The sequence below is a fragment of the Papio anubis genome, chromosome 15 (genome assembly GCF_008728515.1).
Source record: "Papio anubis isolate 15944 chromosome 15, Panubis1.0, whole genome shotgun sequence".
In the NCBI taxonomy this organism is placed as follows: Eukaryota; Metazoa; Chordata; class Mammalia; order Primates; family Cercopithecidae; genus Papio; species Papio anubis.
This window is the reverse complement of record NC_044990.1, coordinates 82,852,801-82,871,402: the sequence shown is the minus strand read 5'-3', so window position 1 is coordinate 82,871,402 and position 18,602 is coordinate 82,852,801.

The following is an 18,602-nucleotide window of genomic DNA, read 5'->3' as shown; positions in this document are numbered from 1 at the left end:
CAAAGATACCTTGAGAACACTCCACTGGAATTTCACACACACAATGATACATCATGTTGCAGAAAATGGTTTTTATAGTTTGGTTTGTTCTTAAAAGTAGTTGTGCTTACAATTTCAATTCTTAATACTTAATGTATTTTCATGGCCTGAAAGATTTCAGTGACCTCTTCTCTTCCATAAGCAGGATTCTATGTTTTCTCAGAAAACATCCATTATATCAATAATATATCGCTATAAATTACATGTATTTACTGCAAGCAAATGGAACAAAGTTTACTGCAACTCACATTATAATTTTACTGTGCTTGCTCACAATGTTTTATACACATAATCATCCTAACCTTATATTTTATGGAAGTTTATACTTTTAAAAACAATCTGACAGTTTAAAGCACATTTTGTTTTTCTAACGTAATTTGATTGGAGTATGTTTTTACTTTCTTTTAGAAATTTATTTCCAAAATTGATCCCAAGTTCAACTGTCGGCTTTCTCACTGTACTCTAAATTCAAGCTTGAAAACATCTGCGTATTTAGTTGGCCTGTTGAGGGCAAGATCACACTATCACACGTGAAGGAAGTTATCATGTATCATAAACAACTTAATTTAGATCTGAAGAGTGAGCTCCAAGGGGAACTAGTGAATCAACTTTGCTTCCTACTTGAAAGCTCCTTTCTAAGACCCTGGAGATTTATGTGGAACAGGTTATTATACTTCTCCTACTAATCAGAACTGTAGCTCCCCTGGCAACCCGCATACTTTGTTTCCCTCACACCAGCATTCCTAAATCTCTCCTGCGCCCCTCCCCCCATTCAAAGATTTATTTCACTGTTGCGACAGCCTGTGGGCACATTACATACTTTAAAACAACACATTAATCTATAACTTTCCACCCCAGACAGCAGACACCACCATCCTTCTTGATAACCACCTCTGGCGATCGCAAAGAAAGCATTCCTGATTTAGATTACAGTCAAGAAATTGCAGGGGATGACGTGTCTTCCACCAGTCTCCACACTTACATTTAGGCAAACTGCCAGGTGACAGCAAAAGTCACAGCTGCACATTTTCACTGAAAATGCCCTGCACAAGTCTCCTGTGCTTAATTTTGAGTACTTAAGGGTGACCTTTTTGAGAATACATAGAAAATGAAAGGACAGTTAGGCATAGTGGACCCTTGTTATTAGATAGAGATGAATGTATTGAATGAGATTGCCTCACTTTCTCCCTTTGTTCCACGGATATGTCAGATCTCTTCCTTCACTCTGCTTCGCCCCAAGTTTCTCTTATAATCAGAGTAGAAACTTACACCAAAGTACTTAGACTGTATTTTTCAATTTCCGTACATTAATTTGGAAAAATAAAAACCTTCAATTCTTGACCAGGACAAGGGTAAATATTGTTCATCAGTCTTTAAGAAATCAGCTTCACCCGAAGCTCAGATTTTCTTCTATGTTAAAATTATTCTTTAGCAGGTTTTCTTCAGAATTAACTCATCACCCAGAATATCAAATATATATTAAGGGTGGCACACAGTCCTCACAGAGGTTGATATCTGCTTACAAGACTATGTGGCATTTAAAGAAAAAGAAGTTATTTTTATTTATAAGCTTTATCCTTAACCATGACACACACAATGAGTAAAAGTAACAAATGTGTGCCCTAATACATTGATTTTCTTCTATTGTTACACATTTCTGTATTTGTTTCAGGATTCTGTGATGTGACTTACTGATCTTTTCCCCCTCTTTATAACTGTTTTTGTAAGTGAAGAGTCGCAATAAACAGCTAAAATGCCACGCTCCCTTCCTTTTCACCTCTTCCTTCTTCTGCCAATAACCACTGTCCTGAAGTTGTTTTGAACCTGTTCCTTGTGTGTTTGGAGATTTTTATTTGATGTCTGTACCATGTATGTGTGTCCCTGTGTGTGCATGTGCAGTGTGTCTCTGTGTGCATCTATATCTAGACTAAATTTTAAATGTTTTATTTGAAAGATATTATGCTGTTCTTTGAGGTTCTTCATGCAACACTATATATTTGAAATTAAGTATTTGAATCTAAATTTGTTTACAATAATCACCACATAGACACTCCCAAGATCTGCTTTGTCATCTTTATAAATGAAGGTAATTTTTGAAATTATCTAAAACTAAAACCCTAAAATGTTAGGGTTGACCTACTTTGCAAGACTGAGTGGCTAACCAAGAACCTAGAACCCGACTTCCAAGTTCTAACCATGGGAATCTCTAATGTTATCCAATTAATTTAAGTGCTCATGTAACCTAGATTGGTAACTTAACACTTACCATTAGGTCTCAGTGACTGATGGTGAATGCTTAAGAGGAATGAGACCTATAAATCACTTAAAATGTATAGTACTAGACCAGATGGAATTTTCTTTTCTTTCTGACCGTTACATAGCCTAATTTTTCACTAAGTATGAAGTGTGGGAACTTTCCTAGTAGTCAGGGCTGGACCAACAGTTGCTTAGATGTTTTAGTGTTTAAGTCACCATACAACATCTATATTTGGACTCTGACTACAATATTTTTGTATAACAAAATTTGCTTTATTCTCAATGGGCTTGTGTTAGCGCCTGGCATTTTACTCCGCCCTATCTTTCTAGGAAGTTTAGAAGACTAAAACAGTTTGAAAGGGCCCTAATTCAGCAATAAAAATGTAATAACAGAGTAAATATCTTACACCTAGTAACAAAACTCCTCTTTGATACATAGGTTTTATACAGTTGCTGGTTTTTCTTGCATTTTTCAGGTCAAATATGTTAAAAATTCCATAGAGAAACTGTTCTCATGACCAAACATGCAAATACATGAACATGCAGACACTGCCACTTACAGCGTGACATCAGAAAACCAGATTAGTAACAGGCTAGCTGGTGTAGCATTCTGTGTGTGTGTGTGTTTGTCTGTGTGTGTATGTCTATGTGGTTTCAGTGTACTGCAGCTTCTACTCATTGAAAAACTTACAAAAATGTATTCTATGTAAACAATGAAATATATTCATAATTTGAATTTTTTTATGGACACGCAGGCATTTCTGACCTTTTACATGTATTCTAACTAGCCAGATTGGTGAAGTATCAAAATCTTTGAAACCTTCCAAAGTCTGTCTGATTTACTATTCACTATCTGAATAGTGTCCAGCAGATCATCTGCCAAGTTGCTGAATAACCATTCTATCAGGTGGTTTCATCATCTACATGTTGCCAAAACCAAAAAGAAAGCCATCATGGACACTGCACTTCCCATCATCCTCATCATCGTAGTCCACGTGAGTACTGCTAATGTTTCCACCAACTTACATTCCACACCCACTCACTTCTCTTCATCCTCACTGCTAAAACGCTGGCCAAAACCATAGTCATTTTCTGCCTGGACTACTAAAAACTTCCTAACGCGTATCTTTTCTACCATTCTTCCACTCCTTCTATCTCCCTCCAAATTTCTCTACCTGACAGAGAGAGTCAGCTTTTAAAATATCAGACCACATTACTTTTCTTCTGAAAAACTTCCAACAGTTTCCCATCGGATTTAGAATAAAAAAGTCAACTTCTTTACATGGCCTAAGTAATCTGGTTCCTGCATTTATCTCTAAGGTCAGCTCCACTCCATTCCTTCTTTCTTATGGAGTGCTACCAGCACTACTTATAATGATCCTTTATGCTGGATAATTTGTCCTCCCTCAAGGTCATTTCATTTTGTTTCCTCTTTCTGCTGTAATTATCTGAATGCAGAAGTTCACATTGTTTGTTCTTTTCATGCAAGTCTTAGCTCAAGTTAGAAAAAAGTTCCATGATCATCTGGTCTGGAGAAAGTACCCATGTTCTGATACTCTCATGTCACTCTTGCTTACTCTTTATGACACTATGACTCTGAAATATTATCATTCATGTATTTATACACTTACTTATATATTCATGATTTTATATATATATATATATGTGTGTGTCTTCCCCCACTTATATGTCAAACATATAGTATTCATATATTGCATGTCTTTCTCCATTAAGCTTTACTAACACAGTTGTCTTGTGTGTTTTACTTAACACTGTTCTCACTATTCACAATAGCAAATATATGAAATCAACTTAGGTGTCCATAAGTAGTGGATTAAAGAAAATGTGGCACATATACACCATGGAATACTACGCAGCCATAAAAAAGAATGAAATCATGTCCTTTGCAGCAACATGGATGCAGCTGGAGGCCATTATCCAAAGCAAATTAATGCAGGAACAGAAAATCAGATACCAATTTTCTCACATGTAAATGGGAGCTAAACATTGGGTATTCATGTTCATAAAGATGGCAATAATAGACATTATTATTGCCATTACTACTAGATTTGGAAGAGTGGGGGCAAGGTTTGAAAAACTTCCTATTTGGTACGATGCTTACTACCCAGGTGATAGGATCATTCGTACCCCAATCCTCAGCATCACATTATGTATCTATGTAACAAACCTGCACATGCACCCCCTGAATCTAAAAGAAAAGTTGACATTATAAAAAACAGAGGCTTTCTGAGGATCACCAAAAGATTTCCTTGGGAATCTGTGACTGAAACCCATGTTTGCTGAATTCTCCTTTAGTACTCTTTCAGGCTGCATTAAGATCCCTGTTTTCCGTGCCAGGCGCAGTGGCTCAAGCCTGTAATCCCAGCACTTTGGGAGGCCGAGACGGGTGGATCACGAGGTCAGGAGATCGAGACCATCCTGGCTAACACAGTGAAACCCCGTCTCTACTAAAAAAATACAAAAAACTAGCCGGGCGAGGTGGCGGGCGTCTGTAATCCCAGCTACTCGGGAGGCTGAGGCAGGAGAATGGCGTGAACCCGGGAGGCGGAGCTTGCAGTGAGCCGAGATCCAGCCACTGCACTCCAGCCTGGGCGACAGAGCGAGGCTCCATCTCAAAAAAAAAAAAAATCCCTGTTTTCCTTTCCTATATTTTTTTCTTCATGCTCAGTTAATCTCTCCTAATTCAGTATTTCATTGGATTAGTTGGCCATCTTTCTCCCTATTGCCACTATTTGATTATGGGCTCGTCGTCGTCTTCTAGTAGCTTTTGTCTTAAATAAATAAGACATTGCATGTGTCCCCCAAAGTGTCACCCCATCTCCAAAATCTCATGGCCTTCCAATTTCAACTTTCATCACTAACTAGGTGATGAACCCTCCTTTGCTTACCACAAACTGTCAGTTGAGTGAATCCAACCTACCCTTGGGCCAGCTGTTTATTTCTTGTCTACATTGCGTAGAGAAGTGGGAACATGGAGCACTTTGTTCTCCCTGCTCCTAGGTATGTGAGCAGGGCTCCCTGGGGGTGACAAGTACTGACTCTACAACCAGTTTTTGCTTTTGTGTTTAGTAGGTGTCAGCCACACTCTTAGGCACTGGAGATCTAGCAGCAAATATAACCAATACCTCTTTACGTTTATGAAAATTTCACTCCAGGACAGGAAGACAGAAAAACAAATGAACAGATTGTCAGAGAGTCTAGAGTCTGGAGGTGATGCTAGTGAAAGGAGTTAATAAACTGGATTAAGTATCTTCAAATATTAAACTCAAGTCTGGGAGGTCAGATATGCATGAGGGTTAGAATCCTAAAGTCTCCATGCAAGTGTTAAATGCAAACAGATAAGTACCATGGAAATTACGAGGGAGGGAGAGCTAAACCCAGCTTCAGTGGTCAAGGCAAAGCTGGATTTCAAAAGAGGAAAGTCCCAGATAAGTTAATCATAGGTGAATAGAAATTATTTCCAAATTGTCTCTCAAATCAGAACTCTCTTTGCTTAGGCAATAACCATGTCTTACATAGACTTCCAATGACCTTTGTAGAGCACTGTGGATTTCAGCAACAAGTTCATAGCCAAAAATGTGCAAGGAATATTTAATGGGCAAAATGGGTAGACTGTCAGAGTAAAAGGAGATAAGACTGTTGGGGTAAAGAGCAGCAGTGTTTAGAAAACACTTTCACATACATCAACCAGTTCACTTTCACAATAATCCCTTGACAAAGAAGATATCTGATTTGAAAGGGCGGAGGATGAGATTATGTGCTTAATGTGTTCATCAATGGAAAACAATGGACGAATTCTGAAGAAATAGCACTTTCATGTTAATGGGAAGTAACACATCTGTGTCTCAACCTCTATTCTTGAACCCTATCTCTTACTTCCAATGTCACTTGTCCTTGGCTCCAGAGTCTTCAGCTTTTTTTTTTTTTTTTGGTTTTAACCACACGTCAAAGCAATCTCCTAGCACTCCTCAGCTGAACTTACCCTCTAGTTTGGATTCCCACAACTTCTCATCTCTGAGCTGTCTCCCACAGTTTCTTCAAAGAACTTTTCCTCTTTATTTTGTAATCTGGCTTTTTCTTTTTGTCCTACTTCAATTCCCTCCTCACACACAGAAAAGTGCTCTGATCATAAGAATCCTCAAAGAGCATTAATAAGCATGTAATATTGATACACCACTATTCAGGTTATATCCTGTGTTTTCTTTCTTTTCCATTTATCTGGCAGATTTTATTTATTGTTATCTCCAGATTTAGCTTTAGTGAGCCCTGTGAGTAAATGCCATAATTAATTCTACTTCACACTTATTTTTACAAGTGAGCGGAAAGTACTCTAAAATAAACATTTGCTTAATGTATGAAAAAAACACAAGACAAAATTTGATTTATGAAATGTTCACATCAAGAAATCTTTAAAAATTTAGCTTCATTAGAGAATGTAAAATGTGCTTATGAAATAGAGCAATGCAATGATTCCATAAGGCAAGACATACTCACACTTTCTGTCACAGCTACTGTGACGTCCTCAAGAAACCAAACTGAAGGGAAGATCATTGGACTTTGACTGGAGCATCGCAATCACTCAGAAAGATGGGAGTAAGAATTATGCCAATTTCCTAGGGTTTGGGGAGGAATAAATCCAATACTTTATGTGTAGTGCTTGGTGCACAGCTGGCACACAGCAAGAAGTCAGAAATCCAGCAAGATGTTTAATTAGAATAAAAACCACCAAAGAGTTAAATGTTATAGGTGGGTACTTGGATAGTATTTTATACTAGGACAATATTATACTATATTTTATATAATCATATGTATAACTATAGATAGTTATATACTATCTCTCTATATACTATATATATTTTACTATAGTAAAAATATTTTACAATATTAACAAAATTTGATATTTTATATCATCCTGTACCCGTTATTCTCTTTTAATCTTTTCAGATAGTCAAGAAGCTTTCTATATATAGTTCTCTAGAAGAAAAAAAAGCAATAGTTGATAATAAATACCCACATTTTACTTTGTTGTTCTGTTTTGTTTGTGCATGGGAACAAGTGCTCTAAGTAGACACAAAAATCATAACAAATAAAAACATTCTTCATGCGACAGCTAATATGCATGTTCGAGATTAGTCAGTTTCTCACTATACCTATTCCTTTCCTCCCAGGCACAGAGATAGACTATGTTTTCTAGTTGCCCTTGTCATTAAGCATGGCCCTCTGACTGACATAAACCACTTCAAAGCCTGGCCCATAGAAATATCCCTTGCACTCCCCCACTTTGTCCATATCCTGTAATATCCAGCAGACTGGACATTGAAGCCTGGGGCAAATGTGTAAGCCATGTGTTCAAGAAAGCCGAGCTTCCTCTGCCAACAACCTTGACTATGCCATGATGTAGAAACTCTGCTGCACCCACTCAATGTCCCTGTCCCAACTGGACATGACAGGAATAAGAAATAACTTTCTATTTGCCCTAAGTCACTGGGGTATCTGGGTTTGCCTGTCACTGCCACCCAGGTTCAAGCAATTCTCCTGCCTCGGCTCCCCCAAGTAGCTGGCTTACAGGTGCGCACCACCATACCGGGCTAATTTTTTGTATTTTGAGTAGAGATGGGGTTTCACCATGTTGGCCAGGCTGGTCTCGAACTCCTGACCTCAGGTGAGCCACCAACCTTGACCTCCCAAAGTGCTGGGATTACAGGCCTGAGCCACCATGCCCGGCCCTAAGAAACAGGCTCTTCTTAAAAGAATCAAGCATTTTGGAGTACAAACAGCACAGCTTAAGATGTTAGTAGGATGGAAACTTACATGACTAGAACTCACATATCGGCTGGTCAGTGAGACATGGCTTACCATCTCACCCACAGAGTCAAGCTCAGAAAGAGGGTGAGAAGGAAATTACAGAAAATTGGGTATTTCTAGAGCATAGAAGAACCTTTATAACTTCCTAGGATGAAGCCTAACCACCTTGCAAGTTACTTCTAGATGCCCCATATCCAGCATGACTTCTGAGAGGCAGAGGCTCAATGGTGAGGGAAGAGTTTTAGGTAGATGGGCCCTGCCTGAGACAGGTTCTGTGGCCTAGTGCCCTGCCATTTATAGGCAGGGAGTGGTTAAAGTGGTTAAAGTTTCCTGTGTCCTGAGCAAGGTGTGAAGGGGGAGCTTAGTCAGAATCATACCTGCAAGACAGGTGGAGATAATAAAGGATTACCTGTGTGGGGGACGAGGGCGTTGAACATTCTGTGCTGGGGAAGGATGAGTAGTACTTAGAATGTGAAGAAAGAGAGACAAAGGCTTCCAGACAAAGGGAAGAGTTCATTCCTGCCGAGGCGAGCAAGTGTTTAAACTAATTTCTTCATGTGGGGCCTTTGGGTATAATTTGCTTTTAATATGCCAAATGATTATGGTAACCCTATTATAATGCATTTTCATTTTAATATTTAACCGAAGCAATCGTGGAACACTTTGTTTTTTTATTTAAAAAATTATAAAAGATTACAGCTGCCCTTCGCAAAGTATTTGTTAATGACATCACAATTACTTTGTTCACCTTTTACCAATTTACCTGAATGTCTTTCATCATAGAAATATAAAGGTGGAATATTTATTCACTTACAAAGGTAAAACCACAGACACATTGACATGAAGAATAGAAATTCACTAAATTAAGCCAATATCTATGGAACAGAAATCTTGAGCCAAGTCCTAAACATGCTAAACATGGGCTCTTGCCGATTGCCAGAAGCAAGAGTTGACATAATGCTGGGCCCTTAGTCAAGGGTACTTTTATCTTTACTGAGCAACCTTTGGAAAGTCTGAGTCAGTAGTTGTTGGAAATATTTCCAATGTAAGGCAGAGGTTTGTGTATAAAAATTACTATAAACCGAAAAATCTATTAGTAATATTATCTTAATCTACTATATCTTTAAAAATGCAGGTTTCTAATTCATTCAGAGTTAAATTTGTATCATTTCAGAAAAAAATTAAATGCTTTATATTTGTTAAATTATGAGTGCATTTGGAAATAGCGCTTAGTAAGAGCCAAATTACATTTAAGCCTCTTTGTTGATGAAGTAACCCCAAAAGTGAGATGAAGAATAGCAGAGATAAGCATTGCTAGAAGTAGATAAATGAAGCTAGACTCTTGAAACTTACTAAGTTTATCTCCTTCTCTTCTTGCTCACACACAAGGGTAAGTTTGAGGGGTGAGTCATCTGACCATAGAAACTAAACAGACACTTGGAGATGCTTTTCAGAATTAAATGATGGCAGAGAAAGACAAAGAATATGTATTCCTACATTTTGAAAATGAAGAAATTTCTCATGAAAAAGGGGAATAAAACACAAAAAGATGAGTTATTACTAAATGAAAAAGACTATACAGTCGTTTTGTTTCTAAGGTCCAAAACCTAAATGTCAATCACGTGGGTACCTCTGGAGGGAAGGAATACACCCTGCTTCATACTGAAGCAGGTATTTGGCATGTTCCTAACAGGAAAGCATTTGTGTGTGTGTGTGTGTGTGTGTGTGTGTTTAAGTTCAATCAATTTATTTACCAGTTCTAGGTTGATTTCTTCACTGACTTTCTGGTGACAGCAGGTTATCACTGCGAGAATAACGGTGATGAACAAAATATATAATTTGAGCAGCATCAGGCCTCGTATAGAGACAGTGATAAATAAATAACAGTTCTTGCCACTCTCAGATTTCACTAGAACCATGTGTTTATAATATCAAATAAATATAACTATAGTGCTTTTACAACAGACCAAATTGAAATTGAAATTTTAGCTATTTCATGTGGTCAAGAAATGAAATAAGGACTTTTCTAAACAAGACATGGCTTTAGCCACCTATGTTTACTGAACCGTATCCAAATGAAAGTCTTCTGTATCCAAACTTCATGATAAAATGAAAAAGAACAGTTCACCCATAGGCTGAGTCACCCTTTTTTTTTTTTTTTTCATTACAGAAGCTACTATGTGGGAGTCAGTTAGGCATTTTGGGAAATTATACCTACCACCTACTCAAAGATTTAATAATAAAATGTACTATTTTTTTTAATATGCATCAAATAGGTGAAATTTAAGTGGAAATTTTCCAAAAGATTTTAAGGATCTGTTTAATATGCTATTAAGGGAGGGGAGGAGAGCTCTAAATTAGCTAGGATATATTTTAAATGATTGACTCCCCAGGTGTTACATAAAAGCAACTAACTCTAACCAACCCAACAAAACAAAGTCAATTTTACCAAACCCTGAAAAGATCCCCATGGATTCCCAATCATCTCCTCTATCAGTTAAAGTCCCTATAAATGTTACATAGTTATTGCCTGCAGAAACAATACTTCTAGGAGTTACTTGGTTGATTTTGTTTTTTCGTTTTGTTTTGTTTTAAGATGAATTCATATCGTTGAGTATCAGCTTAGCGTTTAATATGGTCAAACCAGAAGTAGCTAAAGGAAGCTGGACTCTTGAAACTTACTAATTTTATCTCTTTCTCTAGATTTGAATATATCTAGAGAATATATCTAGAGAATATATAGAGATGCCTATAGGGCAACTTCTATAGGCATCTCTGAAACACTTTTTCAAAATAAGTAACAAAAGATAAGGAGGTGGGAGAGAAGGCTTGAAATGTTCATTTTCTGCAATCATTTGCTACACACTGACTTAGGAGATTACATTATAAAAATTCCGTCTATACCATGTTAGTAATAACCAGAAAAAACTGTTGAATTGTTGGTTAAAATGTTCTTTAATTTTTCTTTGCTTTTAAGAAAAATATTTTTCAAAATCTGATTGCATCTCCCCCATCCTTATTTCCTTATTTGCAGTCTTAGTTGATCTGTTCTGGATATTTTTAGATCATAAAAAAGTAGACAGAGAAAAAAAATTTAAAGTGCTCGGCAGGCAGAGAGCTCTCACAGTGCCGTTTCACTTCATCCACTTCTTTACGTAATTTTTAAGTTAGTTTCCTGCTGCTTCCATAAGTGTTTCGACTTTAGAATCCCTGCCCACACAGATACACTATTGACAAGAAAATACAAGAAGATGTCTTTTTAATTTATTTCATAATATGTGAATTCAGGGTAGAACCTGGAAAAAAATAAAATGTGGACCGAAACAGTGTCCAGGAGGGAAGTGAGGAAATCTCTTTTTTCCCCTAGTACTTTCTAAGCTTTCTTTCATTATCTATGCCAAAGACGTGAGGTATACCCTTGTTACATTTGGCAAATATGGACCTGTTGATTCTATCAGGAAGATACTAGGATAGAGTTTGGCTTCCTATGTTCTTGGGAAATTCCCTAACTTGTTTTCATTACTGTAATAATGAGATTATTTATTTACTTGAAAGGGGTGGGGCAGATATGATTCGATTTTCTTTAGAAGGCATTGTATAGTTATTGCTCTAACAATTTCTTCACTGATTCACAAAGTTAAACAAAAATCATGACAGAATAACTTTTTAATCATCTGACATTTAACATGTCTCTACTTCTTTCTACTACTCAATTCAAAGTAGAAATGTCTGCAAATTAAAAGGGGAGGAGTCACTTACACACACACACACACACACACACACACACAAACACACACATGAACACTGAAGGGAATTTCCAATTTGCTAGCAGTTTGTGTTCCAAGGCTCCACTATTTGGAACTTTGAATACGTAATTTTAAGTATATAGTGGTGATCTTTTACAAGAATTTAGCTTTCCCTTCATAAATTGAAATAAATAGTCAAAAAGAATTGAATAAAACACAAATAAAACTGGCTCGTGGTTCCCCGGGCTGTACAGGAAGCACAGTGGCTTCCGCTTCTGGGGAGGCCTCTGGAAGCTTCCAATCACGGTGGAAAGCGAAGAGGGAGTGAGCCATCTCCCATGGTGGGAGCAGGAGCAAGAGAGAGAGTGGGGAGGTGCCACCCACTTAAACAGCCAGAACTCATGAGAACTCACTCACAAGGACAGTACCAAGAGGGGTGGTGTTAAACTATTCAGGAGAAATCGCCTCCGTGATCCAATCTCTCCCCACCTGGCCCCATCTCCAACATGGGGAATTACAATTGAGCATGAGATTCGGGTGGGAACACAGATCCAGACCATATGAAACCACAGTTATTTCTCATCTCACAGTTCTGTGGGTCAGAAGTCTCAGAGGGTCTGGCCATTCTCCACTGCAGACCTTGTGAGGCTGAAATCAAGGGGTCAGCTGTGCTCTCCGCGAGTTCCGCGGGTTCTACCAAATTCATTCTCGTTACCAGCAGAATCAGCTCCTTGAAACGCTAGGACTGAGGTCCCTGTTTCCTTTCTACTGCCACCCAGCACCTGCCCTCTATTCCCAGAGACTACCCTCACTCTCCATCCCATGGGGCTCTCACGCCATGACAGCAGCTGGGTCCCTCACATCAACTCTCTTCCACACTTTGAATCTCTCTGACCTCTGCACCCAGCCTGAGCAAACTGAATTCTATGAACTCACCTGATTGAGCTATGCTCACTCAGGTATTCTCCATATGTTGTAGTTAACTCATCTGGGACCTTAATGACATCTGCAAAATCCCATCACAGCAGCACCTAGATTAGTGTTTAATTGAATCACCACAGGACTAAAATCTTGGAAACTTCTTAGAATTTCACCTACAACAGAAGGTTAGAGTTTCCTACGGGCAACAGTTACCTTACCTATTATCTTGTAATTGTCTCTCCCTGTGATTTTGCTTTAACTTCCTGTTTAAATAAAACATATTCTCTCTCCTCTAATCCTGAAAAAATATACATAATTTTGATATTTTTTAAAGTTCTTTTTGTTTTTGAAGAAAGGATATAAACAGCATCTGGAAATAAATAAATAAAATGTCTTATAATAAAGCATGTCCTTAATATTTATTAGTATATGAATACAAATTTAAATAAATCTATTTAGATTCTAGATTTTATTGCTCCAGTTCAATTTTCTCTAGGCTCAACTTCCAAATTCCCGGAGCTCTCATCTTTCTCTGAGCATCATCTAAATCCTGGTTAGGATATCGAGGGCTTAGAGAACACCCTCTCTCATCAACTTTTGCATTTTCTATTACCCCTCCACAATAATGTCTGTGATTCAATGAACTACGGCTATATTGCATCCCAAAGCCACGTCAAAATCTCAATGCTCATTGCTTTTCTAATATTTCCTCATGACTTTTTCAGAATTTTTGTCCTGAGAGGGTATTTGGAGGTGCCACTGCCCCACTCACTGAAGCAACATGGCAGCTAGACACCTTTGATAGCCTTTCTCTTTCTCTTTCTCTTTCCTTTACAGGCCCTTCTTTTCTTTTGCTGAACCTGAGAAGTAGAATCAGAAGACAAGGCCAAGTTCATGCAGGGACAATGCTCCAACATTATCACACAGATGGAAATCCACTGTGTTCAGGGGGAAGACTGGGCTGATTTTATTAGCCTTTTTGGCCCGTGGCCTTGTCCACTCCCACTTTTGAGGATGCTTTTTGACAGCTGCTTGTTAGTTTATGTGTTCATTTGAGACAGGGTCTAACTCTGTTGCCCAGGCTGGAGTGCAGTGATGCCATCATAGCTCTCTGCAGCCTGGAACTCCTGGCCTCAAGTCATCCTCCTGTCTCAGTCTCCCAGAGCGCTGGGATTACAGGCATGAGCCAATGCACTCAGCTGACAGCTGCTTATTAATCATGGTTCTTGTATTGAATAACCTTTGTAGTTAATAGGTGAGGCATAGAAGGTAGGCTTGAGGACTCATAAATTGCCCCACCTACACCCCCACCGAAAGCAACACAATCTCTCCTAATTCTCTTGACACCCTGCACACACCCAGCTTGGCTTCAGGGAAGGAAAATGGGTTCCTGCCACAATCTCCATGCAACAACTCCAGCCAAATGCAACACAGACCATAATGTCATTTATAATTTGAACTGTGCCAGTTTAGACATTTAAAATATCTCACGGATTCATTGTTACATTCATCTTCGTTTTTTCTCCATTTCTGTTTTTGGCAATCCTCTAATTTCTTGTTCTCTTAAGTAAAAATAACAACAAAGTATAACAACAAAATAACAGCAAAAGAAAGCTCTTCAAAAATACTTGGATTCTGGTATTTGTGCACGGTTTGAATCGGCAAGCTGTTTCTTAACTACTTGGACTAGAACAGAACAAAAGATATGCATTTGGGGAAAAAAGACCACAACAGGGGTGTGTGTGAGAGGCAGGTGCTGCTGGGAGGGGCCTCAAACAGGAGAAAAGCTTCGAAGCCCTATAGCGCACTGACCTGCAAGGACCAAGTTTGAACAGTTGTGTGGGAAGTTTGGGGGTTACTAAGCCAGCTTTGTCATGTAACTGTCATTTCCCCTCTTTCCTTTTTTGACAATAGCATTCCTTTCTCAATTTTTGCTCTGTTATTTTTTTAAACACATTTAAAATGACATAAAGCAAACATACACACACAGGCACACACCTGCACTCACGTACACAAGCACACACAAACTTCTGTGAGTTGCACAGAGGCCGACCCCTTTGCTTCAGTGAGGGCTGTGGAATTGGAATTTCATTCTCCGATGGACTTGCTCTGAAAAACAATTAAGTAAAGAGCTCCCACTGGTGGCAGAGGGAATTTTATTGTCCACACGAAATGCCTTTCCCTACCAGTCAGTGCTTGGATACCGGATCTCCGAGTCACAGATGAGAAGTGGGCTAATGTTGCTCTTTCACCATGTGATGTAGCAAATAAAATGCCATTGTTCTCCTAGGTGGCTGTGGGTATTAGTCATAGCTGATGCTAAGCAGGAGGTGTGTGGTGTGCTGCCAGGACTACGTTATTAGTTACAAGTCTGGATGGGCTCCCGATGCACCATTTTCAAGTAGCTTCAATGCTTTTAAACTTTTAGGGATTCCAAAGCTACTGCTGCAAAGCCAAGTTCCCTCACCTTAGAACAAAGATTGCTGCCTTTATTACCAGTCTTATATTTAACCAGAGAAAGTATAGCTTTTCCAAGTTTAAGCTTCTCTAAACTGCTTTTGAGGATGAACAGAGATTCTCTGCATGTGTCCGATATAATTGTCAAATACCAAATTTGAACACAGGTTCTGAGTCACCTGAAGAACCAGCCCGTGTCACCAAGACAAGCATAAATAGCAACTCTGCTCTGGGACTCTTCACCTACCACGGATGTTTCCATAAATATTTTAGCAGATACCATTTTCATAACAATTACCAAGAATGTGTGTGAGACCGTTTTTATTTTTTAATTTATAGTCTGTGAAAAATGAAATAGAAGAGAGTAATGCTGGATTTATATGGGAGAAAAATGTACGTTCTTCTCCCATTTGGTGTCTTAAAGTACTTTGATACATCTGTCCAAATAGACATTATCATGAACAAGAAAAGATGGGACTGGTAGAAACTCAAAGTAACAAGAATAGTTTCCCAGAAAGAAGCAAGGCTATTAAATATTAGGTTGTTGCAAAAGTAATTGTGGTCTTTGCCATTTGAAAATAATGGCAAAAAACATAATTACTTTTGCAATAATTGAATTAGACTCAAGATAAAAATCCATACTCAACTTACTTTTAAATCCCGAACTTATGTATTTTTCTAATCAGACCTCAACATAGAACTTTGCTTAGATTTTCTTATGATTTGGGTTATGTAAACCTCCTGGGATTTATAAAACAATTGGATGACTTGAATCCTTCTCTTTAGGTCAGATCTTGTCAGCTTGTGATGCCACCTACAGTGAAAATTTATTAAGTATACAACCTAATTTTGCTATGTTATTTCTAGAGTCTATGAGTTATAACTATATAGCATAAGTAATGGCTTAATTAAATTAATTTAAGGTATGGTGTTAAGATTAACTGCACCAGCTCACCGTGGTCTGTAGTAATTGGAGATCTCATGTTGTACCTCTTTTTTTAAAATCACAATGTCAATCTCTTTAAATTACTTAGACCCAAAAAGGAAAATCAGGAAGACAACAAGGGCAATGAAAGGTATGGTCAGGAGAGATCCGCTGAGAATAGTGAATTAGAAAAGATAATGTTTAGTTTAGTTTTCAAAACATACTCTCGAGTACTGTGTAGTGTTTTTAAAGCACTCGTAGGGCTTGATGCCCACCCCCTTTTAAACTTGACTCATTTGTTCATTGATTAGTGCAAATGCCATATGATAAGTGGTCTGCACATGCCTGCTTCATGCACCCACACGTAATTGACAAGGCTGCTCTTGAAAAGCTGCCACAAGATTGCATACATGCACCTATAAGGAATCACAGGGACACAAGTGATTGTTGCTTATTCTTTGAAGTTTTGCATGTTCCCAGAAACATCAAGAAGAAAGCACAAGGCAACCCTGCAAAGGTTCCAGCACTTCCCCCCCGGGGAGGCTGCTGCCAGTGGGTCAGCTGCAGCACAGCTGTCCACAAGGTTTCCCTCCTGCCAGGTGAAACACAGAATCCAAGCTGCAAATATGGGGAAGCATGTCCTGGTACAGGCTGACTTTACCGGAGTCAGTGCTCTCTTTCACCTCCATGCTGGTAGGGCCGTGGGCCATGACAGCGAATTCAACAAAACTGCTCATCATGAGGTATCATGAGAGCCAGAGTTATGGGGACCTGTTTACAGATTGGCACATTTCCTGAAGAGTGAATACATTTTGGGGTACAAACAGAGAGGCATGCGCTCACACAGATTTGCACATATGTGATTTTAATAGCCCTATCCACATTATAGTTAGGAAGAAGTCATCTTTGTTTAGGAAAATGAATTTCCAAATTTATAATTTGAAAAGGGTGATTCTAAACCTAAGGGCTTAAGGGAGATGACAGAGTTAGCAGTTGTAAACAGGACGGAAGGGATGCCAGAGAGAAGAGGGAAAAAAGGAGGAGGCAATCTTGGGGGAAACTGGAGCTTACAGTCAAGTGGCCAGAAATAATGTCCCTGTAGAGGACTAGCTGATGAGCTTTTAGAGAACCTGCATAGGATACTGTACGCAAACAACTGATAATAGAGACAGTGTTCCATTTTTAAATAAATTTTACAAGATTTACCTGTCCTTCTGTCTTTGAGCTATATAGGAAAAGAGGGTAAATTTGAGTTCTGTGCTAGGGAAGGTGCAACAGAAAAAAGAGCTGAAGATAAACTTTGAGACAAACATGACCTTGCATATGTAAACGTTTGGGAAATTTTCTGATTTTTGAGCTGGACGATGAGTTTTTTCCCAAGATTCCAGGTAGTTGGTGGTTTATTTCAAATGTGTCTAAATCCCATAGGACTTGGAAGTCATCGCTGATAACTGGATAATTAAGGATTTGGTAATTCAGACACTGTAGATATTTCAAATTATAACAGAATCAACTCATTACTATATTATAAAAGGTCATCCCTACCTACCCCAAAACACACAACACACACACACACACACACACACACCCCTATATATTGACTTGATGGGAAATGGTTTGCTTTTTTCTCAGATGAGGAAAGATTCTGCAAAACATATTCCTGTTTTACAAGGGAGATCAAACTGATTATTTCCCCTGTAAGTACTTTTCATACATAATCAAACACATCAATAAAAATGAAAAGGTATTTAAGAAATTATGTGTCCCAACCTCCTCATTTCAAAGACGAGAAATCAAAAGCCCAGGGAACTCTACATAACACGTCGGTGCAGGTTTGAGAGTTTAACAGGCTTGTATAGTTAGACACGTGGCCTGCTTTAAATTGATGTTGATGTATCATTTTGATGCTTTTAGTTTTTGTGGGAAATGCAATAGCATTATCCAATATAAATTTACTTTTAACTGCAAATAAAATTTAACTAGTTTCTCGCCAATGTTTACCTTAAAAGTGGACTCTGATTTTCACAGTAACGTAGAGAATATACACTCAGATGTGTGTACACCTAATCATACAACTGCTCACCTATATTCCACCTCTTCTACCCAACTGTAATGATCTCACTGAAATAAGATAGGAAGGAAACTCACAAGAGATCTCAAAGTTTCATGGTCTAGATCAATTGTGATGGATAAAATATCAATGACATACAATAAAATAACTGGGAAAATGTAGGCAAAGCTTTGTGAAAGTACCTCTAGAGTTGTTGCAAAAAATAAAGTAAAAAGGTTTCTTACTTATTTCCCATAGCAAAAGAACCCTCCCTACTGCTCTGCTTCTGTCCATGCTTCCATAATTTTCACAAGAGCCAGTCTTTTAAGTCTAAGTCCATCACTTACAAATTCCCCATTCCAACTTCCTATTTTCAATACGT